The following is a 5986-nucleotide window of genomic DNA, read 5'->3' on the forward strand; positions in this document are numbered from 1 at the left end:
ACCTGGCTTGTATTTGCATCTCTTGTTTTTGCATCCTCTTAATGCTATTTTGCTTCTAGCATTTGCATTACTCTCTTGGAGACTAACTCTATGATGCTATTTTGATTTTGTATCATTTGCATTCATAGTTTAGATATAAATTCTTTGCACTAGTTTTCTGGGTTATTAATCTTTTCAGATTCTAACACAAAAAAGATTTACAAAAAGTTTTTCCTTTCTACTTTACAATTCATTACCAAAATAATAGCAAATTTTCAAAAGAAAGAGAATATTTGTGAAAATAAAAACTTTTTGTAGTTATCTCAAACTGTTATTACTAAGTTTTTCTAGATTTAGTACTATTCTCTTGATGAACTCAGAGATATTAATAATCAATATTTGTAATAATAAAATTAAAAACAACATCAAGACTAACAATAATTATAAAAAAATTAAAAATAGCAGCAACAATAATAATAAGAAAAGAGTAATTTCTTTCAGTGCTTTGTCTCTTCCATGCACCGTTTAATCTAATAGTCATGCTCCAATTCACGAAATAAGGAAGAGAATATAACATGCAATTTGAACTTTGAGTTTTTAGAATCATGAATTTACGCATGAAATACGGAGAATCAAGTAGTTATAAATTATTAATCACAAGTTCTACAGCTGTCTATGTTTGTTATAACAACAGTTACATAGGAATCTTGGGCCAGTCTCATTTGATAAAATTAGATTAAGTACAAAGTTAGTCTTGATTGTAGTGTAGTTAAATAAGCATGCGAAAGTCCATATGAGGCATTTCTCAATATAAAATATGGCAATTGTAATATATTTTAAGGAGACGAATTAATACAAAAACTGAAGTTTTTTCTCCATTCTCGTTTTGCTGTAGCAATTGTGTTTTTGATATTTTTGATAAGTGTTGTAGCATGTTATATTTAACATTAAATTAATCTTTATTATTATATTTAATAGCAGTTTCAAACATTATTAAAAAGACTCTAAATACAACCAAATCACATAATCTAAGAACTAAAACATAAGTACCCATCATAAGAACAGTTAGAATGCCCAAAATTTCTAAAATAATTGCACCTATCGTTACAGAAGCAATTTGTTACTCCAATCTATTATCTTTCTTGGACTAAAGGAGTACAAGAAAAAGTGAGATTGATATTATGAGTTACAAAAGAAATTTGAATGTATTTATAAGCATTTTTGCTCAGAGATTTCCTATAACATTGTGTTAATACCAGATTTCCCTTTTTTTCAATTGTATTGCTAAGAAAATCACCATGGCCACATGCTATATCTAGAGCAATTATCACATTGGACAAGTCATTGAACATTGACATAATTATTCGCACCATTTTCCAATGAAGAATCCCATCAGAATGCCACACGCTAGACATCGTGACAAAATTACAAACCGGTGGGAATGAGCCAGAACCTCTCAATCCACACTTAACCAGATTAAACCACCGAAAGAATAGGTAGTAGGAAGGAACCTATAAATTGGAGCCACAATAGAGCCAATTCCAAATGCATATCTAGATCCAGAGTCAGTCATTTATCTTTAATCCATTCCCATTCAGTCCCAGCAACATGCTAATAGCGTCAGGAAGCTCCATGCATGAATCAGAAGAAAATGGATAGATCTGGTTAGTAAAGTACATATTGGACCAAAATATTTCAGAAATAGAAAAGAAGACTCCCTTAAAACACTCCCATCAAGCACCATTAACAATGAAAAGTATTATAAAAAAAATATATCAAATAGATTTTGAATACAAATCTAAATCTAAATCAAACATGAAAGACTAATCTATTAAATGCAAGCCTAAATAGTTACGAACAGAATTCTAAATCTAAATGAAATTAATTAAAATTGAAATCTAAATCAATGTAGAATATTATAACTAATTTTGAATTAAAATTTACATCTACATCTAAATCTAAATGAAAATGTAAATAAAAAATAGAAATCTCACCTGCAAAAATGTTACTCCAAAACTTCAATTTACTCCTATTCAAAAACTCCAATCTAATCCTCCAATAACCTCCACCTCTTCCTTCCTGCAAAAACATAAAATGAAAATGAAATGAGGAGCCTTGGTTTTATAACTTCGGAGAGGCTCCTCATATCCCCCAACAGACGTCTCTTCACATTCCACAAATTTGTTTCAAATTCCCCCACTCCCCGCAAAAAATAAGCATGAATGTCCATGGAAAATTATATTTAACAAAAAGAAAATCATATTGAAATTATTTCGCCCCTATATTTTCGGGCCCTATTTTTCAGCTCCTACTTTTTCGGGCCCTACTTTTTCGGGCCTATTATTTCGGCCTCCATTTGGCTTCCTATTATTTTGGCCAGCTATTATTTCAAGAATTATTTTTTAATATTTAATTTAGAAGTTTGTGACTGCTCCGAATTCTTTTTTATTGACAAGGAATCTTGGCATATTCCCATGCTAGGCATTTGTGCTACAATTGTATAGAACGCCTCTCGGTGTAATAAATAAGAAGAGTTGTGGTTTATTCATTTTCTGCTCAATCGTAGTTGTAATGCCACTAAGATGCTTTTACCTTGCATGAAAAGAGCTTTGGCTGAATATTCCATAGTCAAGCATTGCTAAGGAGGATGAATAGATACAACCTTGTAGACGAGAGCTAAAACAAGCTCGATTGAGTTATTGCATTGATTTTGAAAAACATTTTGGATCATCCTATGAAAACCGTTGTCTTTAGGTTTAACATGGTCAAGTCCATCCATCATGTTGGTGTCTGTAATGCCCCTCCTTTGTATAGCTTCAAATATTGTGACCAATACTTTATTTCCTTATACGAGTAGCTATCTAGTCTTTACAATTGCACTGTGCAATGGAGATTGTATACAATTTCTCTTACTACTCTATCTTATATATTAAGCAATAAAATCCCATTAGTATTTGTTATATAAGAATTCTTTATTCTTAATATATGTTATTCAGTTTAAACTCTTAGGGCCTGTTTGGCCACAGGCATAGGAATCGAGAACAAGCATGTAATATTGGGAATAGGAATGGCTATTCCAATCACAACTATTTTTTGGGAATGGGTATAAGCTCATTTTAGAGGCAAAATGGGAATACAAAAATCATATTCCCATTTTTTCTATTCCTATTCCATTAACCAAACAGAAAATAAAAATAGTATTCCAATTTTTCTATTCCTATTCCATCAATCAAATAGGCTCTTAAATATCTGCTGATATTTCCATTTGATTCTGATAAGAGATCGAGTAATTATTGGTATGATAAGGATCAAACTTCCGTCCAAGTTTTGGATGAGTATTGATCACAGCATGAGTTTCTTATCAAGCAAATATAATATTCTGAGGCTTGGCAAAAATCTGAAAATCGGTATTCTTAGGAACTGAATGATCTTTCTCTTTCTGGTTTATTATGTATCATGCTAGAGGTTGCACCCTCTAAAATCAACTTCAAATGTTTGAATACTCTTCTATCATAAAGTCTTCCAATGGTTAATATTAGATGAACCATATGTCTCTACTATCTCTTCCTCTGAGTACGAGACTTCCTGCGATGAATGGCTTTGAGTTTTGCTATTGCTATAGTGGATATTCTTCCATGTGTAGCTCTCTATTTCTCTTGATGTTGGCTCCAATCTTTCCTGTTGTCTACAAGACTATGCCCGACTCCCTTCATGCTGAACTCTACACCCATTTGGGGAATGAGAGATCAAATCCTATAATCATGTTAATGCTGATCTTGATCACCTGAAATTTAGTGAGCATGATTATTGAAATAGATGCCAGTGTGCTCCTTTGGTATTTTCTTCCTTCTATCTATGGTGTTCGATCAAACCTGAATGTTATTACTTTCGTCACTGCCCACCTTGTATTGGTGCTTACCTCAACGTTCTAAGTTTATATTGATTATACCTTTAACATCATCCAAGGCCTTTGATATAACTCGTAGTCAGCAGCTAGACGCTTAGTAGAATGAATATGTGAGTTCGATCCTTGTCTGTTTGTGTTCACGTCACTAGCAATCTGCCAACCGTTCTAGTGGAATACTTGACTATTATACTAGTCTGTGTATGACCACCTATTAATGCCTCTGAACGATATTTTTTTTTCTTTGTCTTAGTTTTTGTTCATGACTAATGTAGTTGATAGGGTTAACATCACCAAGTACGATTATCTCTGCCAGAATCATGTCTTCAATGCCTTTGTTTTGTTATATTCACTGATTTTATTAGCCTTCAGCGATATTGGTACTATCACCTTCGAATGTGATCATTTTTGCTTATAGCCTTTTATATCCTTCTCTGATTTTTTGCTTCCTACTTCCCTGATTTGATTGTTTGTTCTACTCTTCTCCTGTGCATTCTTATTCCTCCCCACTCTACGTTCTGCTCTGTTCTTTCTCCAATATTCTAAAAGCAATTGTTTCCCGCTTGGATTTCCTCACCCGCTATTCATTCCTCTACGTGAATTGTTCTCCCTCTCCTCCATCCATGGTAGTTACTTCCTCTTTCTTTCCCACCCCCGTGAACTATTATGTCCCCTTCGTCTGAGTAGTCTGCTTCTATATAAATATCTTTGAATGGATGCAACCAATCGAGCATGGTTATTTTATTATATAAATTCTTTACTAATGTGATCTTTTAAATGGTTTGTAATATTTATTATATAGGATCATATGCATTCTAATATTATAATTATTATAATAGAATATAATATTTTATTTTTATTATGTTCATCTTATTATTATATTAATAATGGATAATTGTTTTCAAAATATTATATTATATGTTATTAATCTCTTGAATATATTTATTGAAGAATTTATCTATGTTACTTTATCAATAAAATTAGATACATTATACTATTTTATTGATATAATATTATACCATATCAATTTGATAAAAATAATATATTTAATAATATTATGTTATGCTATATAATTCTTTTATTATTTTATTAATGTTATTTATTAAATTTAACCTTCTAAATGTGCTATTATTAAAATTGATCTTGGAAATAGGGACATTACAGTGTCCTTATTAGGTAAGTCCCATTAGATAATGGAACATATTTTTTCTTTTTTTCCTTGCTTGTTCTCTTTTTAAACTAGAATAATTATAAAACTCTACTTGTAATTCTTCACTTGGCCCTGGATGTATGGGTGTTGCAAAGATAGCCTTAGTTATATCAATATTACCTTCCCTAATGCTACACATTCTTAAAATTGCCATGCCTTAAAATTGAAAATCTTTTGACAAATTAAAAAATATGGCAGTGTTACATCTTCAGTATCTCAAGTAGGTGGCTTTTAAGTAAGGCTTTTTATATTCTTCTACTTCTATCTTTTGGCATTAAATTCTAGTTGAATGATTTTATGATTTTAAATGCATAGAAAATAAGCATTTCCTGTCAAATTTGGCTATAGGGCTTTGAAACATTTTTTTTCAAAAGATGGATTTTATTAGAAAATTGAACATATCTGTTATAGGCATGTAATGAATGGATCAATGCTTCTTTATATGTCCCCATGTGTGAAGGTGTTAATTTTGGTAGGATTCATTATTTTTAAAAATAAATTAAATTTGAACTTTTGTATTACTGTAAAAACATATTTTTTTGAGTCACATTGAGAGCTTTGTTTTCCCATTGAAAAAACTGTACCTTTATCATGGAAGGGCATGAAGGTTTTGTTAATAAAGAAAAATAAAACTAACCCCTGTATACTTTAGTGTTCTTTGGTGTTATTTTAGTCCCACTCAACAGATCTACTACAATGCAATATGCATTGTCTTGTCCTTTTGTATGGTTTTCATCTGAATATTCTATTGGCATGCTGAGTGTTTAAAAACCCCAAATTGTAACTATGTAGTTGTAAGTACTAGTAATGGCTTACCATGATAACTTCGTATTAAATAAAAAGCCATGTGCACATAATATCATTTCGTTTTAATCTTTCTTTAACCCATGTCC

The sequence above is a fragment of the Cupressus sempervirens genome, chromosome 1, assembly GCF_028749045.1.
Source record: "Cupressus sempervirens isolate cs-2001-9-10 chromosome 1, ASM2874904v1, whole genome shotgun sequence".
Taxonomy (NCBI): Eukaryota; Viridiplantae; Streptophyta; class Pinopsida; order Cupressales; family Cupressaceae; genus Cupressus; species Cupressus sempervirens.